Below are 14,906 nucleotides of genomic sequence, written 5' to 3'. Positions count from 1 at the left end.
ACCGCGCAGGGGCAGGGGGCGCCGGGCCGGCCGGGCCCCGAGGGGGTGTGCGCGCCGCGGGCGCGCTCGGAAATCTGCCTCGCCGAACTGAGGGCTCGCTCTGCGCTTGCCTTGCAGGTGTCGGTCTAGACTCGCGGGACGACCCGCTCACACGGCAGACCGCTGAGAGCTCCTTGGAGGGAAAACGTTCTGTCCGGTCGCTGCCACGGAGGGAGGGAACCTGAGATGGCAGGTGAAAGTGTAAATCACAACGACCACTTACTCAGGACACTTCGAAGGGTGGAATGTGAGATGTGCATTTTATGACCCAGTAATTTCACATCTAGAAAAATACAGAAACTCCTACAGGTGTGCACGAGAAGATAGGAAGCCCGCTTCGTGGCGAAAATGTCCAATAAAAAGCAGATGAGTAAAATAAATGTTCTAGGATGAAATACACCAAATGAACGAGTTCTGTGTGCATGGACTGAGAGCTCCTCACAACGTAAGTTATTGGAATAGCAGACAGCATGCCAACACAGACTTAGTAAAATCACTTACTAAATTTAAAAAGAGAACAGTGCGCGCCGTTATGGAAATAAGTGTGTGTGAATATGCAGAATGGGCTAGCTGGGCACCGGCCGCATGATGATGTGGGAATGGGTGGGGAGAAAGCCAGGGTTGGGGTTTTGAGATGAGAAAGCAGGACTTCAATTCGTTCTGTCATGATGTCTCTTAAAAAAGAAAAACTTGGGGGGGCCAGCAGGTGGTATGGTGATTAAAGCGCTGGACTCCCACACAATCCAGTTTGAGCCTCAGACCTGGTGGTTCCTTTCTCACTTTCTGTCACTCTCTCACTGTCTCTCTCTGGTGCCCTATAGCAAATGGGCTTAATAATGATAATAATAATAATAAGTAAAGTTAAATAAATAGTCATAAAAAAACTGGGGTAGCAGGTAGCATGGTGATTTAAGGTACTAGACTCCCGTGCCAGTTTGAGTCCTGGACCTGGCGGCTTGCACATGCTCCCTCTCTCTCTCTCTCTGGCTCTCTCTGGCCAAATAGAAGAAGAAGAATAATTTAATTTAATTAAATAATAAGTGATTCTTTAAAAAAAAAAAAAAAAAGAACTGGCGCCAGCAGGTAGCGTAGTGGTTAAAGCGCTGGACTCAACATGTGGCCGACTATGGTTCCAGTCACAAACCTGGTGGCTTGAAATTCACTGGGCATGTGTGCGTTCATGTCCAAAATCAGGAGAGCAGAGAAGGGACTGTGCTGTGGCCACACTCCCCGGGGTGACTTCTGGCTTCCTGTCTCTTGGGGGAGCTCAGGTGCTCTATTGCAAAAATCTTTCTTTAAAAGAAAAAAGAGGCCAGCAGATGGTATGGTGGTTAAAGGTGCTGGATTCCCACATGGTCAATTGCGGTTCAAGTCTGGGACCTGGCAGTTTTCTTTCTCACTTTCCCTCTCTCTCTCACTCTGTCCCTCTCTAATCAAATTAAAATAAATAAACAAATAAATAAAGTTAAATAATTTTTTTTTAATCACTTGTTTTACTAAACAAATAAATAAAGTTAAATAATTTTTTTATAATCACTTGTTTTATTTTATTCACTTGTTTATTTATTTTTTTAAGTTTGACCAGAGAGAGACAGAGGGTGAGAATGAGATAAAGAGGAAGTGAGAAAGCAAGCCACCAGATCCAGGACTCGAACCGTGGTTGGCCATGTGGGAGTGTCCAGCACCTTAACCACCATGCCACCTGCTGGTCCCAATAAAATTTTTTTTTTTAAAAGAAAGAAAATCCTAAAAATAGGGGCCAGCAGGTGGTGTGATAGTTAGGGCAGCTGGACTCCCACATGGCCAACCGTGATTCAAATCTTGGACCTGGTGACTTGCTTTCTCTCTCTCTCTCTCTCTCTCTCTCTCTCTCTCCCTCTCTAGTCAAATTTAAATACATACATACATATAAAGTTCAATGAAATAGTCGTTTTAAAAAAATAAAGAGAAGTAACTTTGTACTTCAGGATTTGGGAGCCAGCTGGACCACTGCGGGAACAACGGTGCTCTCCGTCAGGGGTACCCAGAGACAGTCGTGGGGTGCTAAGGTACGTGAGAAGACTCCAAAGCCTGGGGAAGAGTATTTCATGGAAAGTCGCTTGGTTAAAACCTGCCGGTCCTGCCAGGTTCCTGAATGTTAATGAATGAAACTAAAAGTCACTGAGGAGCAGCTTAGTAGCCAGTGGGGTCACTCCCTATCCCAGGAGGCCTGTCTCCCAGGTTCCAAGGTGCAGCAGTTTCGGGCTACCGTGAGGTTTGTGTTGTGAAAATGAAAAGCTGGCGATAAAAACACCTTCGTGTATGGGCACGAGGAATAATGTACAATTTAGTTGGGTTGTATGTTTTTTTTACTTTGTAAATCATTAGACAGCAGTTGTTTTTTTTTTTTTCCATGAAAATTATTTTCCTTTCACCTAACCAGGTTTGTAATCAGCTTATTCAGAATGAGTGTCTTCATTAGCCTCAGGTTTGAATGTAAAATACATCATTGTAATTATTAAAAGAAGAGGAGGGACCAGCAGTTAGCATAATGGCTATGTTGCTGGACTCCCGTGTAGTCAACTGCAGTTGGGTCTCGGACCTGGTGGCTTAAACTCATGCCAGGCGCGTGTGCGTGCATGCCCAAGATCCCAAGAGGAGAAGGGATTGCGGCGTGACCATCCCCCCTGTGGGGTGATTTCTCACTGTCTCTCTGTCTCTCTCTGTCTTTCCAGTGAGCACATGTGTCCTATAGCAAAAACCTCTCAAAGAAAAGTAAATTTAAAAAATAATTATTTTATTTAACTTCATTTATTTATTTTCATTTGACCAGAGAGGGATAGACCAAGAGAGAGAGAGAAAGAGAGAAAGTGAGAAAGCAAACTCACAGGTCCGAGACTGGAACCATTGTCAGCCATGTGGGAGTCCAGTGCCCTTAACCACTGCCACCCGCCAACCCCTAAACAAGTACTTTTTCACAAGCATAGTATTATGAGTGGCAAATGGCATTGTGGTTAGGGCACTGGACTCTCACATGGCCAACCATAGTTTGAATCCCAGACCTGGCGGGTTGCTTTCTATCTTTCCCTCTTTGTCTCTATTTGTCTCTTTCTGGTCAAATTATTTTTTAAAATAATAATAAATTCAATTCAATAATTATTTTTTAAAAAGTGTAGTATTACTTATATTTAGAGAAATGCAAAATAAAAGTCCCATAGCACAGGTTAAATTAGCAAAAATGAATTATACACAGAAAACTCAATGCTAACAGGATTATAAAACAAGTATATTTGTACATTGGGAGCACATTATAAACAAATATAATATTTCCAGAGGGAAGCTTGGAAATAGCTGTCAAGAATCATAAAAATAATTATACTCTTAAGTAATACCACACTGGGGACCACGTCTCAAGGAGATCATTCCAAAGAGAGAACAGATTTGAACAGAGATGCTTATAGCTAAATGGTATGGTGTAGCTAACAATCCATTGGAATGCTTACCTGTGAAGAATGACTACCTTGAAACAACTTATGATAAAACAATACAATAACAGATTACTGCATTTCCACAGGGAATATCAACAAGAGGACCTTGGGCCAGAACCCCATCAAGTTGGAAAAGCAAACGGTAGCATCCCCAGAGACCCTTGAGCAGGACTGACAGCTAATAGACAATTTTGTATGCAGGAGCCAAAGAAACACTACAGATTGTTCTTAGATAATTTGGGGTTATTGTAATTTTTTAAAAGATGGGCATTTATTTATTTATTTATTTAATTTTGCAATTGGGTGCATGCACTCATCAAAGAGATAGAGAAGGGGAGAGAGGGAGAGAGAGATTGGAAAAGAAAACATCCCTCCCCTCGGGGTGGAGGGGACAATGGCTGCACTTCAGTTCCTTCTCTTCTGTTGTCCTCTCAGGATCTGGGGCACATGCACACATGTCTGATATGTTTTGCAGGTCTCCAGGTCCGGGACTTAAAGCACATAGTCAACCACCTGGCACCCAGCCACCTTAATCACCATGCCACCAGCTGGCCCCATAGTATTTTTTAAAATATGACATTAAGGGACCAGCAGATACCGTAATGGTTACGTCGCTGGATTCCCACGTAGTCAATCACGGTTTGAGTCCTGGACCTGGTAGCTTAAAACTCACAGGGAACATATGTGTGCATGCCTAAAACCCTGAGAGGAGAATGGAGGAGAAGCCATTAAGACTTGGCCATTCCCCCTCGAGTGATTTCTCACTTTCTATCTCTCTCTTTCTCTCTGACAAGCACATGTTCTCTACAGCAAAAATGTCTCTTAAAAAAAAATATATATGGGGGCCAGCAAGTGGGGTGGTGCTTAAGGGTGCTGGATTCCCACATGGCCAACCACACTTCAAATCCTGGACCTGGCGGCTTGCTTTCTCACTTTCTCTTTCTCTCTTTCTCTGTCTCTCTCTGGTCAAATTAAAATAATAATAATGACAAATAGAATTAAATAATTCTCTTAAAAAAAAAAATATATATATATATGTAAGGACTCCCACATGACCAACCGCAGTTTGAGTCCTGGACCTGGTGGCTTCCTCTCTCACGTTCTCTATCTCTCTCTCTCTCTCTCTCTCTCTCTCTCTCTCCCTGGTCAATTTTTTATCTTTTTCAGTCTGAAAACAGCCAGTTTATTTACTGACCAGATTACAAAAATAATCATAGTGGATACCTTAGTTCAACCTTCTAGTAAGTCTGTTGATCTGGTCTTCCCTGTTGCCAGCCTCTCCACCTTCTACAAAATGGGTGGTCTTTTTCTTCATTCCTCCTCACCGAGAAAATAACTTGAAGGGCCGCAGGAAGTTATTTGCTTCTTTGAAGCGCTTTCCAACAGTATAGATTTCATGAATCAGATCCTCCATGCAGACGATGCCAAATTTACCAAGAGATCAGGCGATCAGAGTTATGTCAGAGCAATTCGCTTCTTACTGATTCTGCCATAACCACGCTTGTAGGTCAGTTCATTTGCTGACTTCAGGTTCGGGTACCCCATGCAATATACGACTCCACACTTCTCAGCTTGGTAACTGCGGCCTTGTTGAGCTTAGAGGTGCCATTGCAGATCTGGTGAAGACCAGGAAGCTGCGACACCTTTCGAACCTTTGGGCTCACTTCGTTGATGCCTCCGATTCTGATGACAAATGCCAATTTGGGCTCTGCAGGTGCATAGAAGTCGCCAGCTTTTCTTGCCATCCTGGCCGTGCAAATCTCAGTTCTGTACATCTGTCTATATTCCTTCTGATAGTGCCTAGCTTTTTCATAGATGGGCTTTTTCCTTGCTTTTTCTTTTGAGCAAACTTTTTATTAGGCGCTTAATTTTCAGCTCCGCAAACTCCTTCACTCCCCCCCCCACCAAGGGTTTCTGACACCGCAGGAGCCTTTTTCTTGGTTTCTGCCACAACAGGAACCTCCTTTTTCATCTCTTGAACGCCCTCCATGGTTCCAGCCGGAAAATAGGACTCTGGTCAAATTCTTAAAAACATCGGTGGGACCAGCAGTTAGCGTAATGGCTATGTCGCTGGACTCCCATGTAGTCGACTGCAGTCCTAGTCCCGGACCCGGTGGCTTAAACTCACACCAGGCGCATGTGTGTGCATGCCCAAGATCCCAAGAGGAGAATGGAGGAGAAGGGATTGCAGCGTGGCCATCCCCCTAGGGGGGTGATTTCTCACTTTCTGTCTGTCTCTCTTTTTCTGGTGAGTGCCCTATAGCAAAAATCTCTCAAAAAAATTAATAATTAAAAGACCCAAGCATTTAAACCATCTTTACAGTAGGAAATACATTTCCAGGTAACAAAATAGCCCACTTTATGAGGGAACGCTCTACTGTACAGAATTACGCCAGCTAATAAAACATAACTTGCAAAACCTAATGAGTATATTGATTCATTAAGGGTTATCAATTGATGTTTAAGACATTAGGTGAATGCTTGATAGAGAACTGAATGTGAAAAAAAGCCACAAAAGCACTTTCTGATCTTAAAGGATGAAATTTAATTATATGATAGAAGGAATAAACTATCGTAGCCCTAATCCAGGCGTCAATCCTAGCTCTACTGTTAGCATATCAGCTAGCTTTTATGTCATTGTGTTCATACCAGTTAGCGTCAGGACCAGCATGGAGCACAGACGTACTATAATATGAATTTTACAGTATACCCAAAGATGAGGCTGGTCTTGGGGCCTAGCGGTTAAGGGAACCCAAGTCCACAGGCCAATCACAGTTCAAATTCCAGCCTCAGCGGCTTGAAAACCTTAACCACTATGCCACCTACTGGCCCTATCTCTTAAGTTTTTTATTGTCAGTTACAAAATATAACCGGGGTTTGTCAGGTGGCGTGGTGGTTAAAGGCGCTGGACTCCCACATGGCTGACTGTAGTTCAAGTTCCAGACTTGGTGGCTTGCTTTCTCACTTTCCCTTTCTCTCTCTCTGATTGAATTTAAAAAAAATAATAATAATAAATGGAGACCAGCAGGTGGCGTGGTGGTTAAGGTGCTGGACACTCCCATATGGCTGAAATAACAAAATTAAATAAATAATTATTTTTAATTTTTATTTATTTATTTAATGCCATTTGTTATTATTATTTTTTTAATTTGACCAGAGAGAGACAGAGAGAGAGAGAAAGGGAGAGGGAGAAGGCAAGGCACCAGGTCTGGGACTCAAGCCATGGTTGGCCACGTGGGAATGCAGTGCCCTTAACGACCACACCACCTGCTGGCCCCTTTATTAATTTATTTAATTCCATTTGTTAGTATTATTTTTTAATTTGACCAGAGAGAGGGGGCAAGAGAGAGAGAAAAGAAAAAGGAGAAAGCAAGCCGTCAGGTCTTGGACTCAAACTATGGTCAGCCATGTGGGAATCCAGAGTCTTTAACCACCATGCCACTTGCCAGCCCAATAAATTATTCTTTGTTTTTCTTTCTTTTTTTTTTTTTTTTTTTTAAAAAAGAGGGTCTGGCAGGTGGCAGGGTGGTTGAGGGCGCTGGACTCCCACATGGCCGACTGCAGTTCAAGTCCTGGACCTGGCAGCTTGCTTTCTTACTTTCTCTGTCCCTCTCTGGTCAAATTAAAAATAAATATATAAAATAGAATAGAATAATTTTTTAAGAAAATGAGAAAGGCATACCAGGGACTTGTGTGTGCGTGCCCCGTAGGAGCAATGCAGGAGGGATAGCAGCATGACCACAGCCCATTGCTTCCTCACTCTCTCTGCTGAGCACACGTGCTCTCTGGCAAAGAATGAAGGAAATGAAAACGTGTACTGAAATTACATGTATGACAACAGCACAGAAAACAGGAAGTGTTGCATCAAACGTTTTTAAAGTTCATATATTTATTTCTTCCATGAGTGATGGAGAAAGGCAGAGGGACCGCCCTCCCCAAGGGCCTGGTGCCGATGCCACAGTCCACCCCGCACCCAGCACCCAGCCAGCCTGGGAGCCTGAGCAAGCACTCGGGAGGTGGGCAGACGAAGCAGGAAGCTCCGCGCGGGGTTGCCTCCAGAGTCAGGCTTTATTGCTGTCCACCACCGTCTGGCCCCAGAGCCCCACTAGTGCCAGGTTCTAGCGCTGTTTGAGAAGTGAGAAAAGGGCTAGCTTAGGCCAGCGAGAGATGAGTCAGGGTACACATTACACTCTCTAGAGTAAGCAATGAAAGAATAGTAAAATAACAATCAAGCGCCTAAATAATTAAATAATAATCAAAAAGCAAATAAAGGCTAAAAACTGGAATAAAAAATAATTGCTTGGGACCAGCAGTTAGCATAATGGCTATGTCGCTGGACTCCCACATAGTCGACTGCGGTTCGAGTCCCGGACCCGGTGACTTAAACTCATGCCGGGCACGTGTGCATGCGTGTCCAAGATCCCGAGAGGAGAATGGAGGAGAAGGGATTGCAGCGTGGCCACCCCCCTAGGGGGTGATTTCCTGCTTTCTGTCTCTCTGTCTCTCTCTGTCTGTCTGGCGAGCGCACACGCCCTATAGCAAAAACCTCTCAAAAAAAATAATAATTGCTTAATCCTAAAGAAGACAAGAAACAAGGAATAAAGCAGCAGGAACAGATGGAGCAGACAGAAAACAGCACAGTGCTGTAAAGGAACACCCAAACAGTAATTAAATGAAATGGAAATGGACTAAGCACTCGGAATAAAAGAAAGAGATCACCAGAGTGGATTTTAAAAACCTAACTACATGCTATTTACAAGAGACAGGTTTTAAATATAAGCTTATGGAGGTAAAAGAACACAGAAAGAAAGGAGGACAATTTACACATCACGCAGCTATGAACAGAAGAAAGCCGGGACGGCTAAATTAATATCAAAGTAGACTTCAGATAATAAATATTTCTAGGGAAAAGAAAGGTATTTCACACTGATAAAAGTGTCAGTCTAACTGGAAATAAGACTTTTGTATTATATAACTAGAAATAAAATACATGAAGCAAAAAGTAACAAAACCAAAAATGTGTAGCAGACAAACAATCACAGTTGGAAATTTTAACAAACCCAGAAATTATTTTTAGGGACCAGCAGGTGGCGTGGTGGTTAAGGCGTTGGACACTCCCACATGGCCAACCATGGTTTGAATCCCAGACCTGGTGGCTTGCTTTCTCACTTTCTCTCTGTCTTACTCTGATCAAATAAAAAATTTTAAAAAAAAGAATGAATAAATAAAATTAAACAAATAATTATTTTTTTAAAAAAGAATTATTTTTATTTAACTTTATTTATTTATCTATTTTAATTTGCCCAGAGAGGGGGAGAGAGAAAGTGAGAAAGTAAGCTGCCAGGGGGACTCAAACTGTGATCAGCCAAGTTGGAGTCCAGCGCCCCTAACCACCATGCCACCTGCCAGCCCCACCTCAGTAATTTCTAGACCTAAACAAAAATAAGGATATAGAGGATCTGAATACACTATCTACCACCCTGCCCGTGATTGGTTTTTATGTAACACTGCACCAAACAACTGCAAAATACACATTTGTTTCAAATGCAAATGGACGGTTCCCCAAGAAAGACCATATGCTGGGCCATAAAACAATGCCTAATAGATTTCAAAAGACTTAAGTCTTACAGAGTACTTGTCTTATCGCAATGAATTAAATGAACGACAATAAGAAATCTAGAAAAGCCCACATTTTGGGAAATTAAGTAACTCAGTTATGCCAAGTTCACCAGGCAAAAGTAATTCATAGTGATAGAGTTCAGCATAATGATCTCTTTTGGCTAAGTAGGACTGGGCACCAGTGAACGGTCTGGGATTCTAGAAGTGCTCGCTTGCGCTCTTTTTAATTGCCAGAAAAGTGTGTATGATCGCCAGAGAAAGAGAGAGAGCAGGCACCCCCTTGGGGAGATGGCCATGCCACACCTCGGGGAGATGGCCATGCCACACCTCGGGGAGATGGCCGTGCCACACCTCGGGGAGATGGCCGTGCCACACTCCCTTCTCCTCCGTTCTCTTTTCAGGATTGTGCCACAGCACACGCACACATGCACCTGGCATGTTTTTCAAACTGCTCGTCCAGGACTCAACCACACAGTCAGCCATGTAGGATCCAGCTGTCTTAACCACCATGCTACCTGGCTGGCCTGGGGGTGTGTACTTTTCAATAGATAACATGCTATAACATGCCACACTAGAATAGTATAATCGTGCCCATAGAAAAGCCATGCATTAGATCAGTGCCAGAAAGCAACGAGACACACAGCACATGCTATAAACCCAGAGTAGTGACTTCTATTTATTCTAAATACTACTACGGGGGGACAATAAAGTACAAACTTATAAACCAAGTACGCAGTCCTGCATGACTGCAGACGCTTCGTGTACCAAACACTAACCCAGTGACACAAGGAGACGAAGACTGCAAAAGGGGATTTCCAGCGCTGGAGAGCTGGTCTTAAATCTGAGCAGTTGTCAAACAGGCAGGTCGTTAAGTGAGGCATGGTTGCAGTTACATACCCTACAACTGAGCCGCTGAACTCTCAGGTGTACAACATAGGAAAACGGAAAACTCCTGCCCAAGAGCACTAAGACGCAAAAGTATGAGAATGTTAATCGTGTCCCTCGTCGCAATAACAAACACTGAAAACATCTCACATGTGGATCAATCGGGGGACACATAAATAGATTATGGTATACTCACACAACAAAATACCTCCACGGTGAAAATAAATGAGCTATCATTAGTTGCAACTACATGAATATTATGCCCTCCACCTGCCCCTGGAAAGCCTCTGAATTAAAAGCTGGCATCCCCTGAAGATGCTGCTTCACCACAGCCCAGAAGACCCTACATAATTGCCCAGCTAGGGAAGTGGACAAGGTTTGCAGCAAAAATGTGCCTATCTACCCCAGTGGGTGTGGCTGTTCAGTTTTGCTCAAGAGAATCCCTACTGTTCTAGATCAATCCCAGGTTCTTTTTTTTGCCAAAGGGCAGGCGCCACCACGCCCAGGTTCTTTTTTTTTAGAGAGAAAATTTTGTTATAGGGCACATGCACTCTCCAGAAGAAACAGAGGGAGACAGAGAGACAGAAATCGAGAAATCACCACCCCCCAAGGGAGAATGGCCATGCCACAATCCCTTCTCCATTCTCCTTCTGGGATCTTGGGCACCAACGTATGGGCATGAGTTTTAAGCCACTGGATCTGGGACTGGAACTGCTATTGACTACATGGGAGCCCAATGATGTAACCTTTATGCCCTCGGCTGGTCCCCAATCAACCCCAGGTTCTGATTCAAACAATACTTCTTCACATCCTGTGAGCAAAAAGTCACCAGTGGCCACCTCTCACAGCTGGAATGTGTCGCTAGAGCTGAGAAGTAGAACCCCTTTGCAGAGGTAACCCAGATGCCGTCATGACTCCACACTGAATTCTTCGGTCCACCCCAGCCGCGCTGGCCATGGTCGTCACCTCTGTCACAGCAGTTCGCATGAACCCAGCAGATGCCTCCATGTCTACCAGTACACAGGCGTGCTGGACTTAGAGGTTACTCTACCCGAGAGCAGGGGCTCTCTCTCACTGAGTGCTAAGCAAGGGTTTGCATGCGTGCACGCAGAGTCCGTGCTTGCTGCACTGCGGCCAGTTCCTGTCTCGCAGGGAAGCCATTTCCCTGGGATTGTTCATCTCCATGACAACAGTACGCAGGAGAGAGCTTTGGGAACGGTTCTCATTTTCCATAGGGAAGTAACACAAAGCCATCCCAACAAACACAAGGCATCGCCAGCACTGCCAGTCCCAGCGTGGAGTCCAAGCCTGGGTGTTCTCCGATGTGTTTACCCAAAGACAAAGCGGAGCGCTGGTGACAGTAAGAGCGTTCAGACACCTCCGCCTCTGTGGCACAGGGACGAACCCTGACGGCGCTCACTGAAGAACAAATGAAGAACACACTGTTTCTTGTCAGATATGAAAATAATCTCTCATAAGAGAACTGCCTTGAGGATTAAATGTTACCACACATGTCAGAGGTGCTCTGTCGACACTGTGCGGACACAGTCATTGACTGTAACGAAGGCCCGACACAGAGTCAGAACTCAGTATTTGCAGTATAAATATCTAAGTACTTCGCCATCAGTAGTAAAGTACACTGACGAGCCGTGTGACTTCAGGCAAGAATAATCAGTCTCTCTTTGGCCTCTTCTGATCCTGCACCACCATATTTGTTCACTGGCTCCAGCCAGATTGTCTTTTTTTTTTTTTTTTTGAGAGTTTTTTGCTATGGGGCGTGTGTGCTCGCCAAACAGACACAGAGATACAGAGAGACAGAAAGTGAGAAATCACCCCCCCAGAGGGGATGGCCACACCGCAATCCCTTCTCCTCCATTCTCCTCTCAGGATCTTAGGCACGCATGCACACGTGCCCGGCGTGAGTTTTAAGCCACCAGGTCTGGGACTCGAACTGCGGTCAACTACATGGGAGTCCAGCGACATAGCCAATATGCTAACTGCTGGTCCCCCAGATTGTCTTTTTTCCCTGTTCCTCCAACACACCAAACTCACTCCTGCCTGGGCCCCTGCACCTGCTGCCTTCACTGCGTAGACATCTGCCCCAGCTCTTTCCATAGCCATCCCCGTTCCAACAACCCGGTCTTCAATGGAGAACCGTCATTTCTTCAGAGGCTTTCTCTGGCCACTCTGAACAATGTTCTTCTCTGTCATTTATCCAACAGGCATTCCTCTTATATCTTCTCTTTAGCATGTATTCCTATCTGTTAACTTGTTTATTACACTCTCCCTGCCAAAAATAAAAAAACTCATGAACTCTACTAGATCTTCCCTGTATGCTGTGTTTATCACTGTATTCCAGTGCCCAAAATGTGTAGGTCACAATAAACTCTCAATAAACATTTGAATAAATGGGACTGAAATAGTTTATGCTATTAAAAGCTTCATTATTTCATCAAATTTTTTTAAATTTAAATTGAAGAGGGCACACCTGCTTGCCAGAGAGTGCTGGGAGGAGAGAGGGAGGGAGAAAGTAACCCCTGGTGGAGCACGGTCACTCCACAGTCCCTGCTCCTCCATTTCTTAATTCTGGTAAAAATACTCACCCAGTATTTTTTTCAAGCCACTGGGGCCAGTATTCAACCCATGGCTGACCATGTAGGTTCCAGCTCCCTTAACCACTAGGGCACAAGGCCAGCCCTCAACACTTTTTACATCCCTAGAAGGGCCCAGACTCTATTTCGGGTACTGGGGATTCACCTGTGAACAAAATAGACAAAACCTCTGGCTTCCTAGGGCTTGCCTTCTAAATACGATAAAAAGTAACTATACACTCCCTCTGATAGGTTGTAAAGGAGGGGAAGAGAAAACAAAGCAGAAAAGGACATGAAGGATGCATAGAGAAGGAAAGTTTTAGACTAATTAGCCAGAGAAGGAATTTTAGATAAGAGAAGCGGAGAAGGAACTGGGAGTCTAAGCCATGAGGATTATTAACTGGAGAAACCATCCCAAGTGGCCAAGTGTAACCTGAGCAAGAATTAAGGGGCTGGGGAGGTGAGGGATACAATAGATGAAGTCGAAGTAGGGGAGGTTAGGGGAGCCAGACTGATGTGCCTGTTGCTTGTCAAAGTAGGGACGGTGGCTTCTACCAAGCGGGGAGACGCCGGGAGGATCAAGGATCGGAGCACTGGCTTGTCTCGTCTGACTTGTTACAGGAGGATCCCCGGGATTGCTGGGCAGGAAACATTGGATGGGCAAGAGAAGGGACCAGCAAGGACATTACTGTGAGGACCAAGCACAAGATGGTGACTCCCAAAGACTGGGAGGAGCAGGCCCGGCGTGGGAAGATAAAATTTGGGGCTTGACAGTCATGCTGGAGAACCCTGTTAGACATGCCTATTGTCCAACAGGCAACCAGGTATGCAGGTTTGGAGTTCAGGAGAGAGCCCAAGCTGTGGGCTGGTACTTGGAACTCAGCAAATGGCATGAGCAGGGGTCAGCGGAGCTGGAAGCCAGGTCCTGCCACCTAGTAGTAGCGAAATCTGGAGTAAACTGTGAGGGTGAGGGCCTCTCGGGCACCCCCACAGGAAGGCATCCAAGCACACAGGTCTGGGTCTGAGAGGAAGCAGAGTTCGCTCAGGGGTGGTGAGAGCACAGTCCACAGCAGAGGGGACACCCCACAGGGGCCAGCACTCAGTGCCTTGGGGAGCACCTTTTGAGGGAGCGTCACGTGCACAGTGCACAATCGTCACGAGGCCGGGTCGGATCTTCAGGACTTAGGGGTGGGCTTGGGGACCGCTCTCCAGCTGAACCCGTTTGAGCACGGTCTGTTATTGGCATCCAAGCCCTCTCTGACTCGGTGTCCCCTGCATGCTCACGACACACAGGTTAACTACAGGCCCCTGTGTGCACTAGAGAGCGTGTGTGATCTAGAAGCTCCTACATGTGGGGGACAGGACTTTCAGCTTCTTTTCGCTGTGAAGTTTTGCTGTCCGGATTGGCCTTCGGCTCAGTCTTCTCTATGATGCCTCGTTCTCGAGGGGGTTTGGTTCGCATCTCCCACCTCTTATCCCCCCTTCCCGCCCCCCACCGTGTCAAAACACCACTTCTAGGAAGACCAGCAGGTGGCGTGGTGGTTAAGGCTGCTGGACTCCCATAGGGCCGACCACAATTTGAGTCCCGGGCCTGGGGGCTTGCTTTCTCACTTTCTTTCTATCCCTCTCTGGTCAAATTACAATAAATAAATGAATAAAGTTAAGTAAAATAATTCTTTAAAAAACAACAACAAAAAATTTCTGGGGGACCAGCAGTTAGAGTAATGGCTATGTCGCTGGACTCCCACGTAGTCGACCGCAGTTCTAGCCCCGGACCCGGGGCTTACACTCACGCCGGGCGCGTGTGCGTCCGTGCCCAAGATCCCGAGAGGAGAATGGAGGAGAAGCGATTGCGGTGTGGCCATCCCCCCTGGGGGGGTGATTTCTCGCTTTCTGTCTCTCTGTCTCTGTCTGGCGAACGTTACGAGCCCTATAGCAAAAACCTCTCAAAAAAACAAAATTCTGGGTCCTGGGCCTCAGTTTCCCTACCGGTGAGATCCTCTCCAGCAGCGAAAGGCCCCGGCGAGAGCTGTCGTAAGATCAGCGACAATCCCGAGCTCGCCGCAGGTGCCAAGGCGGCCACGAGAACCAGACACCAGGCTCGCTCCCCGACGGCTCGCAGCACCCAAACCTCGCGAGATTTGATGCCAGGCCGAGCGTCTCTTCCCCGCCCCCCACGTCTCGCGATACCGAGGCGCTCCGGCGGCTCTGGACCAGCGAGCGCTCGCAGGGAAGATGGAGAGCCCCGCGCTGGGCGCCGCGGAGGCCGCGGACGGCGGAGGGGCCGGGCCGCACCACGGCGCCG

The 14,906-nt window shown here is 46.0% G+C and overlaps 1 long non-coding RNA gene across 1 annotated transcript; it reads left to right on the top strand.

Moving 5' to 3' along the window:
• The first annotated feature begins 125 nt into the window (after positions 1-125).
• LOC102478236 (uncharacterized) lies at positions 126-3,716 on the top strand. Its single transcript, XR_336033.2, has 3 exons — positions 126-232; positions 2,007-2,087; positions 3,593-3,716. It is a non-coding gene; the product is annotated as an uncharacterized LOC102478236 (long non-coding RNA).
• Positions 3,717-14,906: the final 11,190 nt, after the last annotated feature.

This window comes from Tupaia chinensis, unplaced genomic scaffold, assembly GCF_000334495.1.
Source record: "Tupaia chinensis unplaced genomic scaffold, TupChi_1.0 Scaffold000612_1, whole genome shotgun sequence".
NCBI classification, from domain to species: Eukaryota; Metazoa; Chordata; class Mammalia; order Scandentia; family Tupaiidae; genus Tupaia; species Tupaia belangeri.
Note: the sequence above shows the minus strand (reverse complement) of the source record. Positions and strands in the feature narration are given on the sequence as shown.